General features: G+C 40.1%; 1 pseudogene; it reads left to right on the top strand.

The window, feature by feature from the left end:
• Positions 1-10,492, top strand: part of LOC149177358 (putative WRKY transcription factor 25) — a 115,903-nt pseudogene extending 105,411 nt beyond the window's left edge.
• Positions 10,493-12,769: the final 2,277 nt, after the last annotated feature.

Consider the following 12,769-nt stretch of genomic DNA (forward strand, 5'->3'; position numbering starts at 1 on the left):
CCACCTCCCATCAAAAGACAGAAGAAGTTAGAGAAACAAATTGAAGAATTGAAGGAAGAGCTCATGGAAGCTAACATGTTGGAAAAAGTTATTAAAAGAGAAAATTAAATGCTCCGGGCGCAAAGCAAAGAAACTCAGAAGAAAAATGAAAAGTTAAAGGAAAGAATCAGTGAATTGGAGACAGAGCAAACTGAGATTTCTAACTGGGCCACTAAGTGGTACAATCAGAAGAAGACCCTTAAAGAAAAATATAAAAAGTTAAAGCAGGAGCTCAAGGGACAGAAAGATAACCAGGTGAAAAAGAATGTAGACACCTTGCTCAAGGCAGCAGAGATCCAGGCAAGGACAGAGTTCAAGGGAAGCACTTCGGGGGTAGCATGAGGACATGCTAATCCTTAAGTCGGGGAGAGATGTTGGTATCATCCCAAGACCCCTTTTTCCTCCCAAAAACATATCATTTATCCATTCATTTTCATCATATATCCCTTAGAATCCTTGAAAATTGATTATTAATAGTCTTATAGTTATTAAATTGCATAGAAATTGATTTAGGGGTTTTATGTTGAAGAATTAGAAGTTTTTGATGAAATGGTTACAGGAAGTTCCCACATCCTGTAATAAGCTTATCGTTTGACATGTGGCGCAGCAGTTGGGCTAGAACGAAAGGCATGGACGAAAAGCAGAATGTCCAAGCATGGACAAACACCTATCTCCCAGCCGAATCGATCCTCCTATATGCGCGGTCAACTCAAGTCAAAGCATGGCACTTGGCAGACAAAAGCAGCAACAACAGCTCGTTCTATTTTTATTTGGTCTTTGTTCTTTTTGAAAACACTTAGGATAGAAACATTTTGAAAAGGCTTGATGTAATAAAAGCGGCAACAGCCGAATGTACATTCATTGTAGCAATGACATGGCTGTGGATATACATATGTAAATACAGTCCGGTTAATGGTTAATGTTTAATCGTTGAATCGTTCCAAAACAGAGTTTTTAAGTTTAATACTAAGACCTATTCATAGTTACGACTTGTGTATCTCGTGCATTGATTTGGTAGCCGGTCGATTATAAGCCAGTGTACCCTTGGAACGCGGACGGGCCCTGCGTTCAATCGGTATACTGTCCATTTATTTCATTTACATTTCGGTTATCGTATGGTTTGCACAGTGATTGGATTTCGATTTCAATAGGTTTTATATGGTTTGCATAACAGTTACAATTACATAGCTTTCGATTTCCATAGCTTTCGATTTCCATTGAATGTATATGGTTTGCGCTTATGGTTGGTTTGCGTTTATGGTTATGCTGCACAGTCATCACTGAGATTTGGAAGTGCGTCCTGTAAGGGATTCGATCCCTGTGTGTCTTGTAAAAGCACCATCATAAACTCTGTTTTTATTCCACAATTCATTTATGCTCTCTATATAGTTTGATATAGTGTAAATATCATTGAATGTTGTGTGTTTACTGAACAAGGGTTTTCTGGGTAATATCTTTGTAAGGAGATTAAAATCATTGTTACAGTCATACGCAGTGCTTAGGTTTGCACAGTCATACACAATGCTTAGGTTCAGGGTTTAATTTGGTAAATGCATTTAATGATAAGCATTGTAATCAGGTATATTAGTAAGGTAATCTGAGTGTTTGAATGATAGGTGACATATCCCAGCCTTCCGTAAAGAAGCCTTGTAACCTACATCATAATCACTTGGCCAACAATCCTTTATGTCTATATATTTTAGACCATGCCTCTAAGCTTACGCACCTTGGTCGATATTAAATATAGAGTCTAGCCTAGTACCCTAGCTAGAACACTACACTCATCAATGCCCTACTGCCGTTTCTCCATTACATCTCAATTCTCGTGGTACTTGAATTACAAGTTTGACCTCTCTCGATCTCACTATCTATTACATCTCAATTCTCCTGGTACCTGAATTACAAGTTTGACCTCCCTCGATCTCACTATCTATTACATCTCAATTCTCCTGGTACCTGAATTACAAGTTTGACCTCCCTCGATCTCACTATCACTGATGGTTGAGGGCAAGAGTCTCGTGTTAGCCTGCTTGGTTCAGAAGTTTGGGAAGGGGAATTGTGATTTCTTTATTATAGCTTTGTTGGAGATTTACTTGAACGTCTCCATTTTTCCAAGTCTCACTGGGAAGGGGAATTGTGATTTCTTTATTACACCTTTTTTGGATATTTACCTGAACATCTCCATTTGTCCAATGCTCTTTGCTTAACTCTCTGTTCTCATTCATGTTGTTTAATATTTTTTTTAGGGTTTGGTTTGAGAAGGGTAATTGTGATTTTGAGATTCCTTGTCCTAGCTTTTTTGGTGATTTACTTGATAAACTCTATTTTTTGGAGTCTCAGGACTCACTTTCTTCAGCTCTTTGTTTCTGATTCATGTTGTTTAATGCTTTTTGTTTGTTTGTTAAGGTTTGTCTCTTGATCTTCCTATTTCTTTCTGATTTGTTTTGATATGTTGGATTTAGATTTAACCTCTTTGAAACTATCTCGATCAGTTTCTGGTTTATTGAGCAGTCCCACACCAGGTGCCTATGGTTATGGCAAGTTTTGCCTCCAAAGTGTATCTGCTTGTCTATATTTTGTACCCATTCTCTGTAATGTGAACTAATAATGTTTGTCTTAATATGGTATAGATAAAATAAATAAAGTGCTAGCCTTCTTTGGGTTGCTTGGTGTACAAATGCACCTTGCTGGCATATATAGTTCTTGCTCATATTTGCTTCCTTGTTTCCATTTTTTTCAAGTTCTCTGTTTATACTCCATATTTGCGCTATTTAAATTTTAAACTACTTGTTCTCCATTCATGGATTTCACTTAGGAATTGCCCATTAGCAGCCATAATCTATGTGGGTTGTGGCAGCAGATGGAAATAAACCTTTGCACATTTGTTGCATCTTTGAACAGATGTGCATGTTTGAACATGAGGCTTTCTAGGCCACCTCTCCAAAGTATTGAATTTTCAAATCTCCCTTTCGTACTTTTCCTTTATGAAGAACTCTACTGACTAATGTCTTTCATTGAGACCTTTTGTTTTTACATATTAGAAAAATAAACGATATGACTAAGTAAACTGAGCTTGAGCTGTCAGGATAAACCAATTCATGTGTTGATTTTTTTGATGATTTGCTGATTTTTCTTCCTCAAGCTTCACAGAAAAGCATATTTTTGATAAGATTTTCTATGATATCAGTGAATCTAGATAGTTCTTATGATATATTTATAGCTGTACAACCTGGCATGAGGGGAGTGTAATGTATACTTGAAGTGAAGGATAGGGTTTGGGTGTACCTTGCCACTGCCTTCATTGTCACAAGTTGCCTGCCTTTATATGTTACTTAAAAATGAGTAGCATTACATGGCAGCAATGGGATCCTCTTCCCAGACTTCTTATATGGTGCAAATGTCCTTGCATGATGGGTCTCATAACAACAGTGAAGGAAACATAAGATCTTTGCTTATTAAGAGCTTAGTAGTTTTTCTTTCCTGCAAATAGAACTTCTCCTCTAAGTAGAACCTTTTTTTCCAAATTCTCTTATTGCATGTAAAGTGAGTTATATTGATTTTGGGATAATCATAACCCTTAGGGAGGCAGGTAACTTCAGTGTTGCAGGATTTCATTGGAATTTGAGCAGATATAGAGGTAGTTTTGACTTTGTCAGCTTCTTTCTCTTTTTCTTTTCTATTGATATATAATTGTAAACAAATTTTATCTCTGGTTTAGGAATTCCACTAGTACTGCTCAAAGTCGTCCACAATTTCTTTGGATTCACAAAGAAACTCCTAGCCATTAGCAGAGCAGGAACAATTTCTCAGTGGAGTGCACACATCTGTACACCCTATTAGAGGTGGAGATCAGTGACCATATCCACTTTTTTCCTCTACTTTCTTTAATTCTATGAGTGTTTCAAACATCCACCAAGGTAGAGAGATCACCATCAGTTTGGGGATACAAAGAACCGTCATAGGGAGGAGGTGAAGGGACCATCAACCTCGAGCCAACTCTGAGGTGATATTACTAAGAAAAGCTTTCTTTTGGGTGTTGGAGTTATTTCTATCATTGCTTGTCTTTTATATTTCTATTTCTTTTGCTGCATTTCTTCATTGCAGATCTATAAGTAGTACAGGAAGCTATGTGTTGTGAGTTGGTTTGGAGAGAAATTTTGAAGCGAAGATTAACACCATAGGAGCATGGGAGACCAGAGACGACAGCTGAATTAACGTTGGGGAATGGGGAATAGACACTCTTAAGGAAACTGCAAACTCCCCTCCTCCCAGGGGTGGTGGAGGCCAGACCTGCTAACTTCTTCACTTCTCTGCAGCAACTAGGGGTTGGTTTCCCCTTCACATCAAATATCCAACACACTGAGTCAGATCTGAGGTCAAATATCCAACTGTTGATGTTTCTAAGTTTACTTAGTTAGAAACCCTCCATGCATTTTATCTGATTCATTCCTACCTACTTGTTATTTTCCTAAACAAGTTATTTACAATGTAAATACTGAAAATAAATACTAGTGCATGCTCAATATATTACAAATCTACAACTAAAAGAAACGGAAACAAACACACCATATGACAACATTATTTTTGGACTAATGTCCTCGGAAAAACCCAATGTAGGAAAACCGGTGCAGCTATCTGAGGGTTTTTTTATTAAGCAATATTAGAGTACAATCTAGGTGTCGAAACTGGCTTACCCAACAGAGAATTTCCTTGGCAGTAATACCCCTCAGTTTCTGACAAATCTACTGGTTGAAACACCGGATAATCCTTCTGGCAGCTACTTAGCACCAATCTGCCCCAGAAACCCCAGCGTTTGCCCAATCTAGACTGCGTCAGCCTCTCCTAGCCCAGTGCTGGCCCTGCATCAGTGCCAGGAGGCCCTGCGTCAGCTCTCTGACTCTCTGCGTCAGCTACGTTGGCCTCTCTGGTGCTCTGCGCAGCACTTAGCTGCCTCTGCGTGGCCTTGCGTGAGCACTGGTTGCTCTTGTGTCACTTTCTCTTGGCTGCTCTGCTGCTCTCCCGACACTATCTCTGCCTCTCTGTCTCTCTGTGATCAATGCCTCTCAGCTACTCTTCGATCACTGATTTTATCTCTCTTAGCAAAACCCGCTCTAGAGAATAGAATGACTGATCATCTGGTGTACCCTCCAAGTGATCCTCAAGCCTCGTCTTATACTTTTCCCGTTGACATTTCAACGGCCGAGATTAAGTCCCTAATCAATGACTAGGATTAGATCTGGTTTGATACATGTCTTTTGGACCACTCTAACATAGATTCATATTAATACACATTAATATTTTATTTTCCCTAAGTTTAGGGTTAGGGACTCCATTAAAAATATTATTATTTTAATATCTCCTAATTTATTTAGAATCTGCCCAAACCCTTTTTGGGTATTGGAGATCTCATGTGCTCCAACCTCTCCACCAAATTTCGTGGCTAGAGCACATTTGATGCTACCCCAAATCAACACTCCCTCTTAGCGAGGACTGTGCTCTAGCAATACTCCTCACTGAGAATTACTATGATCATCCGACATTGGTACCTATGCTGATGCTAGGCCTTCCTGCCCAACATCCTCTGCATTGCTGCATCTTGTACTGCTACCCATGGTTCTGACACTGCCACTGCTGCATCTGTACGACAACTCCCTCTGCATCCGTGCTGTTGCTGGTCCTTTCTCCCAACACTGCATCCGCACTGCACCTCCTCTCATCATGTTGCATCGTGCTGTCTACTGCTACACTACAACTCAATTACTATGAAGTAAGTAACTGATCTCCCAATCTAGCTTCCCTGTTGGGCTAGAGACACCCATTGATGTTGAAGCTCCCTCTGCCATTGACAAGTGCTCCCACTTTGACCTCTGTGCTACTGCAACAACTCCTGCATCTCGCACCGTTGCACACTTCTCTATGCCATCCTAAACTGGTGCAACACTCCTGTGCCTCTCGCACTGCTGCAGCCTGCTAGCCACGCACTATCTCGAGACTCTTGCACTGTCGCTCTCTCTGCCGCTCCATCCGCATTCGTCTCCACCCAACTTAGCCAGTGCTGCTACACTTCTTTGGGGCTCCCGTAGCAAGGTTTAATCCAAGAGGCTGGGTACCTTGGGGATCCTACCCCTCATCGCCTATAGTCCGCCTGACTATAGCTCGATGTCTCCCCACTTCTTCTCAAGTGGCGCGTGTGCACTCATGGCACAGTCATCGTCTGTCAAAAATTCATTCTCTGCCCATGCTGGTGTTGCCTTAGTCTGGGAAGACTCTCCCTTACTCTTCTTCCTTGGACACTGGGTTGCATAATGACCTTACTCCCCACAGTGGAAGCACTTGATCTTGGAGAGATCTTTCTTCTTTCAGTTCTCCTGCTTTCCCTCAGATGCTAGGGCCACATCTTCCTCCTCCTGCTTGACTTTGATCCCCTCGCTACCGCTACCCGTCTTCGATTGCCGTCTGATCTCTTCCTGGCGAAGAGTTGCCCACATCTCGTCCCAAGGTGGGAGAGTCCCTCTGCCTAGTATAGTCTAGACAAACACCTCCCAATCTTTTGAGACAACATTCAGGGCTATCCTCACCATCAGCTCCTGATCCGGTGTTGTCTCTATAGCAATCAGCTGATTTCGGGTCTCATTCAGTCATCCGAGGAAGGTGTCAATCGGTTCTCCCTTCTTCATCTGATATGACCTCAATTGATTCTCAAGTAGCATTCTTCTCTACACAGAAGTATGCTAGTACAACTTCTTGAGAGCCTCCCACATCTCAAATGTCGTTTCCTTCTCGGCTATGTGTGGTACTACATGATCCTTGACCTCGTCAAGGATCATGCTCTTGGCCCTTGCCATTGTCTCCTCGTACTTGTCATTATCATTGGGGTCGATTGGGATAGCTATTACCTTCAAGGCGAAGTTCTTGACACGATTCTTGTCAAGTACGGATAAGATTCTGGCCTTACAGACTGCAAAGTTCGATGCTCCGTCTAGTATATCCTGGTCTCTTACTCTTACTCCGTGTAGTGCCATGATGCTCCTCTGCTTCCCTCCTGGAAGTTCTCTGTTTGACTCCTCAGAGTCTCTACTTCCCGTTTGGAAGTTCTCTACTGGACTCCCTCTAAGTCCTAATTTTCCTCTTGAAAGTCCTTCTTCCACTATCGAGATGCCCCCTACTCTGATCGTCTTGTGCAACCGCACCACTGATCCGGGTTCCTCGGCTAGAAACCCTCAATAGCAACTCCTCTGGCCTTGCTCTGTCAGGCACTGTTCTGACTACAGTACCTCACCAACTTCACTCTGCAATATTCTCGTAGCCTTCTAAACCCCAAAAACCTGAAGGTGAGTGCTCTTCGGCTCTGCGCAATCCCAGCACCAGCAACCTCCTTAGCCAACAGTGTCAGATTGCGTGGCTCTGCGTGAGGCTTCTCTTGCCTTCCTTAGCCTCTGCGCTGCCTCTTCCTGGCTCACCCTTGATGATGCAGGCACTGTGTCACCTTTCCTTGTTGCTGCTCTGCTAGAAACAACTTCTGTCACCTCGGAACAACTGTTTTCTGCTGTTATTGTTCCACTCGGCTGATGTCCTTTAGTCCTACTGTGATATGCAACCTCGCTCTGATACCATGTTGATGTTTCTAAGTTTACTTAGTTAGAAACCCTCCATGCACTTTATCTGATTTATTCCTTCCTACTTGTTATTTTCCTTAACAAGTTATTTACAATGTAAACACTGAAAATAAACATTAGTGCATGCTCAACATGTTACAGATCAACAACTAAAAGAAACAAAAACAAACACACCATATGACACCATTATTTTTGGACTAATGTCCCCATAAATACCCAATGTGGGAAAACCGGTGCAACTATCTGAGGGTTTTCTTATTAAGAAATATCAAAGTACAATCTGGGTGCCGAACCTGGCCTACGCAACAGAGAATTTCCTTGCCAGTAATACTTCTTGGCTTTTGACAAACCTACTGGTTGAAACCCTGGATAATCCTTCCGGCAGCTACTCGGCACCAATTTGACCTAGAAACCCCAGCGTCTGCCCAATCTGGGTTGCGTCAGCCTCTCTTAGCCCATCGCTGGCCCTGCATCAGTGCCAGGAGGCCCTGCGTCAGTTTCGCTGGCCTCTTTGGTGCTCTGTGCAACACTTAGCTGCCTCTGCGTGAGCACTTGCTGCTCCTGCGTCACTTTCTCTTGGCTACTTTGCTGCTCTCTCGACACTATCTCTGCCTCTCTATCTCTCTATACTCAATGCCCCTCAGTTGCTCTTCGATTACTAATTCTCTCTCTTAGCAAACCCTACTCTAGAGAATAGAATGACTAATCATCTGGTGTACGCTCCAAGTGATCCTCAAGCCTTCTTTTATACTTTTCCTATTGACATTTCAACGACTGAGATTAAGTCACTAATCAACGACTAAGATTAGATCTGGCTTGATCCATGTCTTCTGAACCACTCTAATACAGATTCATATTAATACACATTAATATTTTATTTCCCTAAGTTTAGATTTAGTGACTCCATTAAAAATATTAAGTTTTTTAATATCTCCTGATCTATTTAGAATCTGCCCAAACCCTTTCTGGGTATTGGAGATCTCATGTGCCCCAACCTCTCCACCAAATTTCGTGGTTAGAGCACATCTGATGCTACCCAAAACCAACACCAACACACTGAGTCAGATTTGAGGTGACCATCCGACAACTTATGCCGTTAATATTTTGTAGGCGTACGTTTTGTCAATTTTGGTTTATGTTCCGCTGTGCCTCTGACTGTATTTGGTTATTGACAGTCATTTATTTTCTGTAGCTTATATTTCTTGATGTGTAAGCTGTTAGAGTTTCCGCCTTTCTAGGTTTCTGTTTACTCTGACTGTATTTGGTTATTGACAGTCATATTTATTTTCTGTAGCTTATATTTCTTGATGTGTAAGCTATTAGGGTTTCTGCCTTTCTGGGTTTCTATTTACAGGTTCTTCTGTTTAAGCCATCAAATCTTAAAAATTCTTTTACTAATTTGTGTATTTTATTTAAAACAGAGATTTGGCTATCAAGGCTATACTTTGTTCTACATTTTATTGTCTTTGTAGTTATTGTATCAAATTGTATGCAACCTTGTTAGAGTTCCTACTCTTCGTTGTTTTATGTGAAGAGTTATTTCTTAAAAATTCTTTTACTAATTTGTATATTTTATGTAGAACGGAAATTTGGCTATCAAGGCTATACTGTGTTCTGCATTTTATTTTCTTTGTAGCTATTGTATAAAATTGTATGCAACCTTGTTAGAGTTCCTACTCTTCGTTGTTTTAGTGGAGTTATTTTTTGGCAACTAAAAGTTTTGGCTTAGGAGAGTTTTTCCTTTTAGTTTATGAATTGCATTTTTCATCCTTGGGAGGAAACAGTTTCTCATTTTCTCATGGAATTTGGTATTGCTTTTTCATAATATGTTGATAAAAAACAATTTTGACCAAAAAAAAATTTCTTGTGATAATTTACAGGTATACCTATTGGTTATATTCCAGTTTCAAGATGCAGATGTTTGTCAAAACTCTTATTAAGACCATAACTCTCGAGGTTGAGAGCTTTGAGAAAAATCTTTTACTAGTTTGTGTATTTTATTTAGAACTGAAATTTGGCTATCAAGGCTATACCGTCTTCTGCATTTTATCGTCTTTGTAGCTATCGTATAAAAGTGTATGCAACCTTGTTAGATTTCTTACTTTTTGTTGTTTTATGTGAAGAGTTATTTTTTGGCAACTGCTTAAAGTTTTGGCTTCGGAGAGTTTTTCCTTTTAGTTTATGAATTGCATTTGTCATCCTTGGGAGGAAACGGTTTCTCATTTTCTTATGGAATTTGGTATTACTTTTTTATAATACGTTGATAAATAAACAATTTTGACAAAAAAAATTGCTTGTGATGGTTTACAAGTATATTTGTTGGTTATATTCCAGTTTCAAGATGCAGATATTTGTCAAAACTCTTATTAAGACCATAACTCTCGAGGTTGAGAGCCTTGAGAGCTTTGACACCGGTAAAGATGTAAAAGATAAGATCCAGGCCAAAGAAGGCATTCCCTTTGACCAGCAGTGTCTGATCTTCGCAGGAAAGCATCTTGATGAGAGTTTTTCCTTTTAGTTTATGAATTGCATTTGTCATCCTTGGGAGGAAATGGTTTCTCATTTTCTTATGGAATTTGGTTTTGCTTTTTCATAATATGTTGATAAATAAACAATTTTGACCAAAAAAATTGCTTGTGATGATTTACAGGTATATCTGTTGGTTACATTCCAGTTTCAAGATGCAGATGTTTGTCAAAACTCTTATTAAGACCATAACTCTCGAGGTTGAGAGCTTTGAGAGCTTTGACACCGGTAAAGATGTAAAAGATAAGATCCAGGCCAAAGAAGGCATTCCCTCCGACCAGCAGCGTCTGATTTTCAGGAAAGCATCTTGATGACGGACGAACCCTTATTACAATAATAAGAAGGAATCTACCCTCCACCTTTTTCTTTGTTTGAAGGACGGTATTGAGGTCAAGCTTAAAAAAAGAAAAATGCTTATTACAATAATAAGCAGGAATCTACCCTCCACCTTTTTCTTTGTTTGAAGGACGGTATTGAGGTCAAGCTTAAAAAAAGAAAAGAAAGAAAAAAACAGACACTCTAAAATGAGTGCTAGAGCTTCAAGCTTAAAAAAGAAAAAAACACACTCTAAAATGAGTGCTAGAGCTTCATCAAGATAGTTGAAGAAATGTATCCTCCTTTTTACTGGAATATGCATAATGCCAAGGGTTTATAGGAATTTCACCTTTATCATGTATCACTGTCTACCCAAACCCCTTCAGCGGCTCAGCATACTGCGCAACCACCACATCTACCCCCTGTAAGAAGTGCAGATTGGTGCTCATATCCATTGGTTCCTCCAGGGCTTTTACCAGGAATATTTTGGATAATATACTGTGCAACCACCACATCTATCCCCTGTAAGAGGTGCAGATTGGTGCTCATATCCATTGGTTCCTCCAGGGCTTCTACCAGGAATATTTTGGATAATGAAAATAGGACGTGGGTGCCTCACACCCCACTTTGAGTAGACTGCACAGCCACAACATCTATCCCCTGTAAGAGGGGCAGATCAATGCTCATATCCATTGGTTCCTCTGGGGCTTATGCCAGGAATATTTTGGATAATGAAAATAGGACATGGGTGCCTCACACCCCACTTTGAGCCTTCTGAGGTGTAAATCAATGCTCATATCCATTGGTTCCTCCAGGGCTTATACCAGGAATATTTTGGATAATGAAAATAGAACGTGGGTGCCTCACACCCCACTTTGAGCCCTCTGGATATCTGATGATTCCATTAATTATATCCTTGAAGAGTTTCAATGTTTTTCAAAATTATTTCTTTAGAAAGTCAGACAGACAACTTTTTTTGATGCAATAGAGAATGATAAAAGGGAGAGTGCACAAGTCACACCGGTAGTGATTATCTTCTACCATATGGAAATGGCATTTCAACCACCAGCTGTCATTAATTCCACCAGTCTTTCAGCCTTTCATCTAATAGTTAATATGGGATTCAAACTATGACAGAAGAGGCATGCTGATTATCGATTTCAACAATAATAGTCGGAGGTCAGTTGAGCATTCCACTGCAAATCCAGAGCATGTCATGTCAGTGTTTATCTCAATACAACTTTCCATACTTTATCTTCGCCAGATTCGATCTCAAATGTCTTTTATTGCCAGCTTTATTCTGCCAAGGGGGGTGAAGATATTGGAGAACTAGACAGCAGTTCTTTTATATCCAGCTTTCTTATTCTGCCAAGGAGGATGAAGATATTGTAGTTGTTAGCAGTGGTATCCATCTTGTTCTCTGGTGTTGGATCTTGAGCGACATTGCAAAACAGCCTGCTTCGGTGAGAAGGTCATTGAAGATGACAACTTGGGTCCAATGCAGTTATTATCTTTGTGTCCACAAGACATAATCCGTTCTAAGGAGGTTGGTTTTAGTCCATAATACATGCTTTTAGGAAAACTAAAACATTAAGGAGGTGCTTTTTGCAATCTGCTTTAATGGTTATTTATGTGGTGAAGTTCTTGTAAGTTTTTTATTCTGATTTTTAATTGCTGAATGAGTTTTCCTCTTGTTTCTTAATCGCAACCCTTTGCTCTTTTCTGTTGTGTCTGCAGATTGGTTTCTTGAAGAAGGCCAACTTATTATTCCATTTCTTTTTGCTGCGAAAGCTCATTCCCCCTTTCTATTCATTCACTTTTTTTTGTATCATCCTTCCAATGATTATGTTTTTGCCAGAAGCTCAATTATTTACTATGTGCCTGCTATCATGTCGTTTTTTAATATACTTTCTGCACCAAGATCGTTCCCTTTCATTGTTCCATATCTTCTCTTTGAAAACACAATGTCTGTAACAAAATTCAATGCCATGATCTCTGGGCTCTTTCAACTTGGCAGTGCTTATGAATGGGTGGTGACAAAAAAGTTGAGTAGATCATCTGAAGCTGATTTCATTGCTTTTATGGAGAAGGAATCCTGTCCTTAATTAGAACACCCGGACACCCAAAGTATCATCAGGTTGTTTCAGAGTCAGCCCTTGATATCCTCAACAAATTGAGCGAACAGCAGCAGAAAAAACCCTTTAAAAAGAAAGCCAATCGGCTTTATTAGAAAGAATTGGCTTTGGCTTTTCTTCTTTTAACAGCCTTTAATA

Source organism: Pinus tabuliformis, chromosome 4_1 (assembly GCF_031772625.1).
Source record: "Pinus tabuliformis cultivar Carrire ecotype Pingquan chromosome 4_1, CPIR1, whole genome shotgun sequence".
In the NCBI taxonomy this organism is placed as follows: Eukaryota; Viridiplantae; Streptophyta; class Pinopsida; order Pinales; family Pinaceae; genus Pinus; species Pinus tabuliformis.